This window comes from Petaurus breviceps, unplaced genomic scaffold (genome assembly GCF_028583685.1).
Source record: "Petaurus breviceps papuanus isolate PSGF00001 unplaced genomic scaffold, PetGlider_PUasm1.0 175, whole genome shotgun sequence".
In the NCBI taxonomy this organism is placed as follows: Eukaryota; Metazoa; Chordata; class Mammalia; order Diprotodontia; family Petauridae; genus Petaurus; species Petaurus breviceps.
Window position 1 is genome coordinate 14,427,078 of NW_027185764.1, and position 10,567 is coordinate 14,437,644.

Sequence of the window (10,567 nt, forward strand, 5' to 3'; positions counted from 1 at the left end):
TCACAATAACCATGAAATATAGGGGCTATTATACCCATTTTACAGTTAAGGAAACAGACAAACAGAGGTGACTTGTCCAGGGTCACCTAGTACCTAATGTGGGAATTTGAGCTCAAGTCTTCCTGACTCCAGGCTGAGCATTTGTCTCCTTCACCAGAGGCTGACTTAACACCTAACTCAGATCCACTTATTGAGAACATACTAAAATGTATGCCTTATTCTGTACCTGTGGTCCATCATCCTTCTGTGTAATCAAGATTGGTCATCAGCAAGTTTCTTTTTTTTTAAATATATTTTAACTGATATGTTTTGTTTTTATATCACCTAGAATTCCCCCTATTTAGAAGAGCTTCTAAAGTAGTGTCTCTCCCCTCCGAATCATCTTCTACAGTCTGTCAGCTCTGCTGACATGTGCATAGTCTGTCTGACTATTCACACACACACACACACAGATTGGAAGGTCAGAGCTGAGGTACACACACAGAGAACACACATGGCGAAGGAGTGACGACCCTGCTACAGGAGTACCCCTGTACATAACGACCCCTGGTACAGGAAGCACTGGCCTTTTGGAGAGTACCCAAGAGGTTCACTTTAGGGTTAGCTTTCCACTGGACTCCAAGAGTCCATTTGTCCTGGAGAGGCCATGCTCCCTCCCAGTAACTAATTCTCCAGAGTGCATGTGTAGTTCCTTGTTGGTCCATTCTCCCTGTTCCCAGCTGGCTTTACTAATCTGCTGCTGGTTCAGTCTTTCCATATGAAAGGCAGAGGGTGTGGCAGAGGGAAGAGAAGAGAACTCTAGAGAAGCAGAGGCAGGCAAGCAGCCTCAGTGAAGCTGCAAGGCTCCCTGAGGGAGAGAACCTCTCAGACCCTGATGGAGACAGCCCAGGAACCTGAACCCCAATCCCTTTGGAATGGCAGTGTTCTCCAAACCACTAGATCAGCCCCCACAGTCATCATTGAAGGGAGAAATTGTGAAGAAGGGTCCCAACTTCCTCATCACCAGTAGCTACAACTGACCAATTGACACCAACAAAAAAATAGGCACAGGAACCCTGACAATGGCAGCAAACCCCAGACTTCCTTCATGGCCATCCTCCAGGAAGGCAATGCCTGTGGGAGAAGTAACCAGCCCTTTCTACCAGCTGCCAATCACATGCCACTCACAGAGTAGGCAGGCCAACATAGCCAAAGCAGCAAGGTCCCCCAAGAAAGAGATGGGGGTGGATGCCAGTGTGTACCAGGCAAGTCAAACCAACACCACCTTGATCACCACCTCAAATCCTGATGGAGGCATGAACCCAAAGGCCTTGGCAATAGCAAGTCTTCCAGCCCAGTGTCCTCAGCCATCATTCTGGGAAGGAACTGCCATGGAAAGGCAGCGTGGTAATTACTCCTGAAGGGGCTACAGCCACACGTACTGAAGACCCAGAAAAGAAAGTTCTTGGGGGCGGCCAGGTAGCACAACGAGTAAGAGCACCGGCTCCAGTGTTGAGAAGACCTGGAGATCGAATCCCGGGCTCAGACACTTAGCACCCACCGAGAAACACCTGGCCATGTAACCTTGAGCAAGTTACTTAACCCCAATTGCTTAGGGGCAGCCAGGTGGCTCAGCGAATAAGAGCACCGGCTCCATTGTCGGGATGACCTGGATCAAATCCGGGCTCAGATACTCAGCACCACACCCAGAAATAATAACTGGCCGTGTAACCTTGAGCAAGTTACTTAACCCTGATTGCTTTAAAAAAAAAAAAAAAGCTCTTGCCACCAGAGTCCTTGGCCCTATCAAACAGTTCAACGTCAGAAACTGATAGGATTTTTTCAGTGGAAATTACATTAAAGAAGAGGCATCACCACCTGCTTTCCGGCTGTGCTTTAAGGACCATGAGACTTCATTTAGAAGCTGAAACCTTCCATGTATGTTGGGACCTCATGGGAGCTCCTTGAAATCAAGAACTGTCCAACTGTTCATTTTGGCTGCTATCAACCAATGTCCAGCATATTCTCTTTCCTTCACCAGTGAATTTAGTGCCTGGCTATTAGTCCTTTTCCCCTCCCCATCTCCTGCTGTCTTACAAGGGACTTCAACATAGCCTCCAAATATTCCCTCAAATACCCTAACTTCCCAGTTCCTCAACTTCTCAACTCTCATGACCTACACCTCCATTCCACCTTAGCTACACTCTAGGATGGTCATCTTGCCATCACCCACAGTATTCAACTTGTTTATGAACTCTGAAATACTTCCATCTTTAATCATTCTAAGAAGCTTTCTCTTCCCTGTGCCTTATAACAACAATCATGCTCTTTGTCCTTTGACTTCCATTCCCTCACTCTTCTGGGTTTCCCCAGAAGATCACCCCTATATTGACTACACTCTCCTCTCTTCCCTATCTTGACCCTTCAGTGAAACGATCTCAACCCTACACCAGGGATTCTGTGGAGCTAAAATTAGCAAGTGAATTCCAAGCATGCGGTACCATCTTTGCAAAGGGAAAGAGGCAGGAGATAAAACATACAAGAAGTAACTTGTAGAATATTTTAAATGAATTAATGAAGCATTTATTAAGCAAAAGTCTGTGATAAATGCTGTCTCAGACAGGATTTAAATTCTCTCTGTGCCCACGGGAATTCACTTAGGCTCTTTGAGACTCAGATCCTCAAGAGAGTGTAAGGAAAATGGTTTGTAAACCTTAAAATGCCACATGTTTTCCCATTATTATTTTTAAGCTCTGAGAAAGCTGAACCTGTCTTTTCTAAACTTTGGGGTCATCCCCTCCTCCATGCCCCATCTATCATGGCACTGTGTTTCCTCTAGGTACTTAATAAATGTTTATTGAAATGAGAACCATTCAGCAGATCTGCATTCTGCCTGCAGTTTTACTGGAGTGTTAAGGCTGGTTAGCCAACATGCTGTCTATCCATAGAAGAAGCTTTAGAGAGCTAATGCCTCTCACAGTTGATCACATACTTAGCCAGACAGGTGGGCGCAGTAGAGACCTGAATTCAAATGGAGCCTCAGATACTTCCTCGCTATCTGATCTGGGCGAGTCACGTAACTGCTACCTGCCTCAGTTTCTTCAGTTGTAAAATGGAGGTCATAATAGCACCTCCCACGCAGAGTTGTGAGGATTGAACGACGTGAGATCTGTAGCATTGTGCCTGGCACATTTTGTTGTTGCTGTTTTTCAGTCATTTTTGTCATGTCCAACTCCTTGTGATCCGTATTTGGGGTTTTCTTAGCAGAGATACTGGAGTGGTTTGCTATTTTTTCCTGAAGTTCATTTTGCAGATGAGGAAACTGAGGCAAACAGGTGAAATGACTTGCCTAGGTTACATTAGTAAGTGTCTGAGGTCAGATTTGAACTCAGAAAAGATGAGTCTTCCTGATTCTAGGCCCGGGGCTCTATCCACTATTCTACCTAGCTGCCACCTGGCCCACATAGTAGGTGTTTAATAAATGCTTGTTTCCTTCCTCTTCCCTTGTTCAAGAAAATTGAGTACTAGGCTTGCCTGTCCTTCCCCAACTAGTCATAAGATGTCACTCTAGCTCCATCCCATTAAGAGTTTTCAAATTTTGTAAAAGAAAAACTTTTTTTCTTTTGGCAATTCTTACAGTAAAAACATATTCAGGAAGTCTAGAAAGCAAAACCGGCTAACAGAGTAGTTTCACAGTAAGTTCACTGGGACAGTTTACATAGAGAGGTCGACATGTTTGCTGTAGCCTCTAAAAGACAAAAGTAATGAGGATAGAACCAAAAATAGAATTGTCAGGTTTAAAAAAAGCAAACCACTTGTCAGTGATTATCCTTTACTCTCACTTTTGACAGGCTGTTTTACTTTCCATTTCTCCTCCCACTTCTTGCCTAGAGCTCTCAGCTGATCAACCCAGAGCTATTCCACTAATTAGGTACCCAGTTTTTCAAGCCTGTGCAGAGACAAATAGCTAAAAAAGAATTTTCAGGGATTTGGAATTTCTGGGTAATTAGTGATTAGCCATGAAGTTGCCACTTGAAGGGTACAGGTGGACACTAGCCTTTGAAGGCATCTGTTGATGGAGGTAGGAAATCTTAGGTATAAACATAAGGCTAGGCAAGAATCTGATCGTTCAGTTAATGGGCTTGATAAATCCTAATACCAGCTCTGTATTGCTGTGCTTTGGGGATTTTTATTTTATTTACTTATTTATTTATTTTTTTTGTGGTTTGGGTTGGGGAAATTTCCTAGGGAACTTCAAATTAGGAAATTCCCTCTAGCAATGCAGATCTGTATCTGCTGTCCCATTCTTTGAAAGTTGCCAAGAACACTGAGAAGTTAAGTGATTTGTCTAGAGTTACACAGCCAAAGTATGGGCTTTAGCCTGGGTCTTTTGTGCTCCAGGGCCTGGTGTATCTACTAAACCAAGCAGCTTCTCGTGGAGATACAACCTTGAAAATACAAGTTTAAAAAAAAAAAAAGATAGACCCTGGTCTTGAGGAGCTCATGTTTAAAGGAGCTATAGTACCTTCTTGATATATTTTGTATCAAAACAGGGATATCACAGAAAGAAAAAGGATGGCAATAGGAAGAAGATGGGTGAAGACTTGTACAGCCAAGTAAATGGAAACTCCTTAGGAGTCTTAGAAAGAGGGACTAAAGTTGAAACTGTAGGCTGGGGGAGGAATCACAGGAAAATGACAGATCTTCTAGCCTAGGGATATTTGAGAGAGGTAAGGAGGCAAATCAGTAAAGATGGGAGTGAGACATGAATGAAAAAGCATTCAAGTGTTTACCTTTTGCCACAAACTAGGGAAGGGGAGGAGAGAGTGGAGGAGAAATGAATAAATAAGCATTTATTAAATGTGTACTATGTTCTGGACACTAGAGAGGGCAAGGCATGAATGAATGAATGAATGAATGAATGAATGAATGAATGAATGAATGAATGAATGAAAAAGCATTTCTTGGGGCAGCCAGGTAGCACAGCAAGTAAGAGCACCAGCCCCAGTGTTGGGATGACCTGGGAATCGAATCCGGGCTCAGACACTTAGCACCCACCCAGAAACACCTGGCCGTGTAACCTTGAGCAAGTTACTTAACCCCAATTGCTTAAAATAAAAATAAAAAGCATTTCTTAATAAATGTACCAGTGAAATTGAACGAATGCCCATCAATTGGGGGATGGCTGAACAAGTTGTATTATATAATTGTGATGGAATACCATTGTAAAAATGATAAGCAGGATGCTCTCAGAAAACCCTCGAAAGACTTATATGAATTGATGCAAAGTGAAATGAGCAGAACCAAGAGAATATCATACACAGTAACAGCAATATTGTACAGTGATCAACTATGAATGACAGCTATTCTCTGCTACAATGATCCAAAAAAATTCCAAAGAACTTATGATGAAAAATGCTATCCATTTCTAGAGAAAGAATTGGTGGAGTCTGAATGTAGATCAAAGCTTAATTTTTCTTTACTTTCTCCTTTTTCTTTTTTTCTATTTTTGATCTGTTTTTTTCCCCAATATGACTAATAAGGAAATCAGTTTTGCATGACTGCACATGTATAACCTATATCAAGTTGCTTGCCTTCACATTGAGGGGGGAGAGGAGGGAAAGAGAGAACTTGGAACAAAATTTTAAAAATGTTTAAAATGTTTACATGTAATTGGAGAAAAAGGGAATATTGATTGCATTTTTTTTTTAAATTAATGTTCCAGGAAAAGAAGGTGAGGAGTTAGAGGAGAAGAGAAAATAGGAAAGGGGGAAGGAAGAGGGAGGTGATGTGGAAGGAGGGGAAAGGGAGGAGAGTGAGAAGAAAGGGAGGGAAGAGAAGAGGAAGGAAAGAAAGAAGCAGGAAAAAACAGAAGGAGAAAGGGAGGAGAAAGGGGAGGAAGAGGGGAGGAGGAGAAGAGGGAGAAAGAAGAGGATGAGAAAAAAGGGAGAAAAAGGAGATAAAAGTAAAGAGGAGGAATAAGGAGGAGGAAGGGAAAGGGGGGTAGAGAAGATGGGAGAAGGGAAATTGAAGAGAAGGAAGGGAGAGGGAGAAGAGAATGAAAAAAGTAAGAAGGGTGGGAAGAGGATGGTGAAGAGGAGGGGAGGTGTAGAGAAAGAAGCAGGGAGAAAAAATGGAAGGGGGAGAAGAGAAAGAAAGAGAGGGATAAAGGAGAAGAGGAGGGAACGAGATGGAAAGGAGAAGGGGAAGGACAACAGAAGGGGAGGAGGATGAAAGAGGAAAGTGGAAGAGAAAGGAGGGAGGAGGAGGTTAAAGAAGAAGGGAAAAGGGAGAAAAGGAGGAGGCCAAAGGAGAAGGGGAGAATAGGAAGAGATGGGGGTGGGGGGTGAAGAAGATGGGCAGAAGAGAGAGGAGGAGACAGTGAGGAAGAAGGAGAGGAGAGCAGAAGCAGGGGAGGAGGACAGAGAGAAGAGGAAGGAGGAGGGGGGCGGATGAAGAGGCGGCGGCACCCGCCGCAGCCAGCAGGGGGCAGAGGGGGCCCGCGTCCCGGAGGCTGAAGTTCGGGAGCCGGAGCTGCCTCCTCAGTCCCCAGGCCGGGCCTCGGGGGAGGTCAGGGTGAGGGGGGTCCCAGACCGGCTTCTGACGAGGAAGTCACGTGGGGCCGGGGCTCACATGACCGGCCGCGAGATGGACCGGCAGCTTCCCGCAGAGGCGGCGGCTGCTGCGGCTGCGGACCCCGCCACGGCAGGTAGGAGGGTCGGGGGCGCACTGGGGCCAGGCCTGGCGGGGACTCCCCGGGGGCTGCGTCCTCGTCGGCCCCGGGGCGCCCGGGTTCCCTCAGCGCTGCCTGTGCGGCCCGGGAGCCCCGCTGCCCGCCCGCCCGCCTTTCCCGCCCCGGAGCAGCCCCCCTCCCTGCACGCTTGCCACCTCCCCCGCCCCGTCCCTGCTCCCCGCGCGCTTGCCCCTCCCGAACTTGGAGGGACTTTTGTTGCAGCCGCTTCAACTTTGAGCAGTTTTCTCATCTGTAGAATGGGGATCCTGATAGCACCGACCTCCCAGGGCGGGTTTTGTGGCTCAGACGGGTTACTGTCGTGAAGCGCTTTGCAAACCTGAAAGTGCCCTAAAATCCGAGGAGGAGGAGGGTAGTTTAAGGATTCTCCTCACCTGGCCCAGCCCCAGAGCTGGAGCAGGGGAAAGGAGGGGCTGGAGGCTCGTGCTCTAGGGGGACCCGGAGGCCGGAAACCTGGGGCTCGTCCTGCCGATGGCGGGTTACCTGTTGGAGTCCCGGGCAGAGGCTTCCACGATATTTTTAGAACCCCGGTTTCCTAATCTGTAAATCCAGGGAAACATTTAAACATGAAAAAGTCAGCCGGCATGTGGGGGAGACATAGGGGAGAACGCTTCTTGGGTGTTTTAATAAATGCTTTTATCTAATCCGGGATGTAAAGTGAGGATTGTCAAGTGGACTAGATAGGATTCCGGTCGATTCCATTTTCTAAGTGCCTAGCGTGTATGCAAGGATCTTAGATGGTCTCTGAGGTCCCTTTCTGCTTAAACTGGTTTTGATTTATTTAAACTGTTTTGATTTATTTGACTGGGATGGTTGTCATGAGAGTAGAAAGGAGGACACAGGTGGAAGAACTGTTGTTGAAGAGGTTCGAACTTGGCAAATGATTTCTTTGATTTATAATTTGGCAAATTTGATTTTTATAGTAACAGCATTTCTGTAGCACTTTAGCATTTGCAAATCTCAAGTATGTTATCTCACTTGATACTCCCAACTACTCTGTGAGGTAGGTGCAATATATTACCTCTGTTTCATAAATGGGTCAAGTCAACAAGCATTTTCAGACCCCTTCTATGTGCCTGATACTGTGCCAAGTGCCAAAAAAACCCCAAAACAACCAATCCCTAGCCTCAAATGGGTCACAAACTAACAGGGAGACAATGTGCAAATAAGATATATGCAAGATAAATTGGAGATGATTTCAGAGAGAAGATACCAAGAGGAAGGAGATCTGAAAAAGGCTTTTTGTGAAAAGTGGTAGTGGGCTGAGACTTGAAGGAAGCCAGGGAGCTAAGGTTTTGAAAGAGTGTTCCAGCCATAAAAGATAGCCAGGGAAAATGCCTGCAGTTGGGAGATGGAGTGTCCTGTCCAAAGAACAGATTAGCAGGCTGGTTTGTAGAGTATGTGGAGGGAAGCAAAGTATAAGAAGACTGGAAAGATAGGAAAGGGTCAAGTTCTGTAGTAAGAGGATTTTTATATTTTATCTTGGAGGTAATAGGGAGCCGCTGGAGTTTATTGAATGGGACAAGGGTGGCATGACCAAACCTGTGCTTTAAGCAAGATTACTTTGACCTTTGAGTGGATTATGTTCTGGAATAGACAGGAAGGCTATTGCAGTAATATAAACATGAGATGATGAGGGCCTGCATCAGGGTAGGAGTAGTAAGAGGAGAAAATTAGGCAATTAGAGATGTCATAGATGTAATTGAGGCCCAGAGAGGTTGTTTTTTGCTTAGAGTTCACACAACTGCTAAGTGTCCGAGGTAGGATTTGAATTCAGGTTTTTCTGACTTTTTTCCTGACCAGTACTTGACAACCTTCAATCATATCGTCTTACCTGTTGCTACTCTTCTCCCATAATTGGCACCGACTAGGAACTTAATAAATATTTATTGACTAACAGACTTTTCTTCCTTTAGTTACAACACTCACCAATTCTAGGGATTCTAGAGTTGCCTCAGTTTCTGACTCTCCATCTCATTCTTCTGAACAAAGTATTCCAACTCAAATTCTAGGAAAATCCTAATCCTATTTTGTTGAAGGTGATCGAAGCCCAGGAACTGTTTGGAAAGAGTGTTGGACTAGAAATCAGGAGGCCTAGTTTCTAACTTTGAGCTTTAGCAAGTCATATATAACCTTTCTGAACCTTGGCAAAATGGGGTAATAAAACTTGTCTTGCCTAAGTGATGTACCAAAGACACTGTGCTAGGTGGTAGGGATATGAAGGTAGTCAAAACAGATCCTGATTTCTTGTAGCTTGCATCCTAATTAAAGGGGAATAAGGTCAGAGAAAGGACCAGTACACAGATAAATAATGCCTAAGAAAATTAAAAGTTAAGAGAAGTGGTCTAGACTCAATGCTGTGAGAAATCTGAGGAGAAAGGGAGTACTTTCCCCTGAGGGGAAGGAGGAATCAAGAAAAGCTTCTTGATCCTGGAAATTTTCACTTGGATCTTTGGGGGAGGGAGTGACTTCAGCTGATAAATAAAGTGGAGTGGGAGAAGGAAGAGTGTCAGCAAAAGCCTGGTGACCAGAGAAGGAAGAACAATAACTGGGACTCTGTGAGTAGTCCAGATTGGCTGGAATGGGGAATTCATGAAGCAGAGTGTTAGGAAATGAATGGGGACAAGATTGAGAACTTTTATCCCGGAATTAAGAGTTAATACCTCATTCAGCAGACAGTGGAGAACTACTCAAGATTTTAACTAGAGGGGTACATTACATAGATCATTTGGACAGCTACTTGGAGAATGGATTAGGCTGAGGATAGACTGGAGGCAGGAAGACCAATTAGTCTTTTACAGTAGTTTAGCAAGAAGAGATCTATTGGCCTGAACTAGGATGTTGTAATGGGAGTGGAAAGGCAGTGATAGGAGGAAGAATTATTATTAAAGACAGAGAAAGGATAGAAAAGAGGTAAAAGGCTATGGGCTGCTAGGTGGTACAATGGATAGAGCACTGGGCCTGGAGTGAGAAAGATCAGAGTTCAAAATCTAGCCTCAGACCCTTGCTAGCTATGTGACCCTGGGCAAGTGATTTAACCCCAATTTGCCTTAGTTCCTCATCTGTAAAATGGGGACATGAGAAGAAAATAGCAAGCCCCTACAGAATCTTTGCCAAGAAAACTCCATGGACAAAGTCTCCATGGACAATAACTCCATGGGGTCACATAGAATCCAACAGGACTGAACAACTAGAAGAAGAAAAGATGGAATTTGGCAAATGATTGGATGTATGGTATGAGGCAAGAGGAAGAGTTGGGAAAAACTCCAAGGTGATGAGCCCACTAATATAGCATGCCCACTAACTGAAATGGTGTTGCAGGGTAGATTAAATTCCATTTGAGTCATATAAATGTTAAGTGCTGGTGATATCTAGCCAAACATATAGGGCTAGAGCTCCAGAGAGAGATTATAAGTAGAAATTTAGATATTTTAGCTATGGACATAGAGATCTGATCACTGAAGATGATTGGATGAGATTATTCAGAAAGAGTATAGAGGGAGAAGAGAGGACAACCTTGGGGGCCACCCACATTTAAGGGCATGAGGAACTAATGAAGGAGACAAGGGTGGTCAGAGATGAGAAGAAAACCAGAGAGTTCAGTGTTCTTCAGGCCAAAGAAGGGGAAGATAACTAGAAGGAGAGGGTAGTTCACAATCTTAGATGTTCCGGGGAGATCATTATGTTTAGAAGGTCATTTAGTGACAGTTGAGAGTAGTTTCAGTAGAGTTGTGAGGACAGAATCCAGGTTGTAAGGAATTGAGGGGTGAGAGAGAGAGAGAGAAAGAGAGAGAGAGAGAGAGAGAGAGAGAGAGAGAGAGAGAGAGAGAGAGAGAG

At 44.7% G+C, this 10,567-nt stretch overlaps 1 protein-coding gene across 4 annotated transcripts in view; it reads left to right on the forward strand.

Moving 5' to 3' along the window:
- The window catches only part of SNX8 (sorting nexin 8), a 69,092-nt gene that overhangs the window by 5,786 nt on the left and 52,739 nt on the right, over nucleotides 1–10,567 (forward strand). Inside the window, exon 1 of one of the 4 annotated variants that reach the window (XM_069084801.1) lies at nucleotides 9,251–9,288. The exons of the other annotated variants lie outside the window; for them this stretch is intronic. The gene's annotated coding sequence lies outside the window, so the exon portion shown is untranslated. Of the gene's footprint in view, nucleotides 1–9,250; nucleotides 9,289–10,567 lie in introns of those variants that run through there. 4 annotated transcript variants of the gene reach the window in all.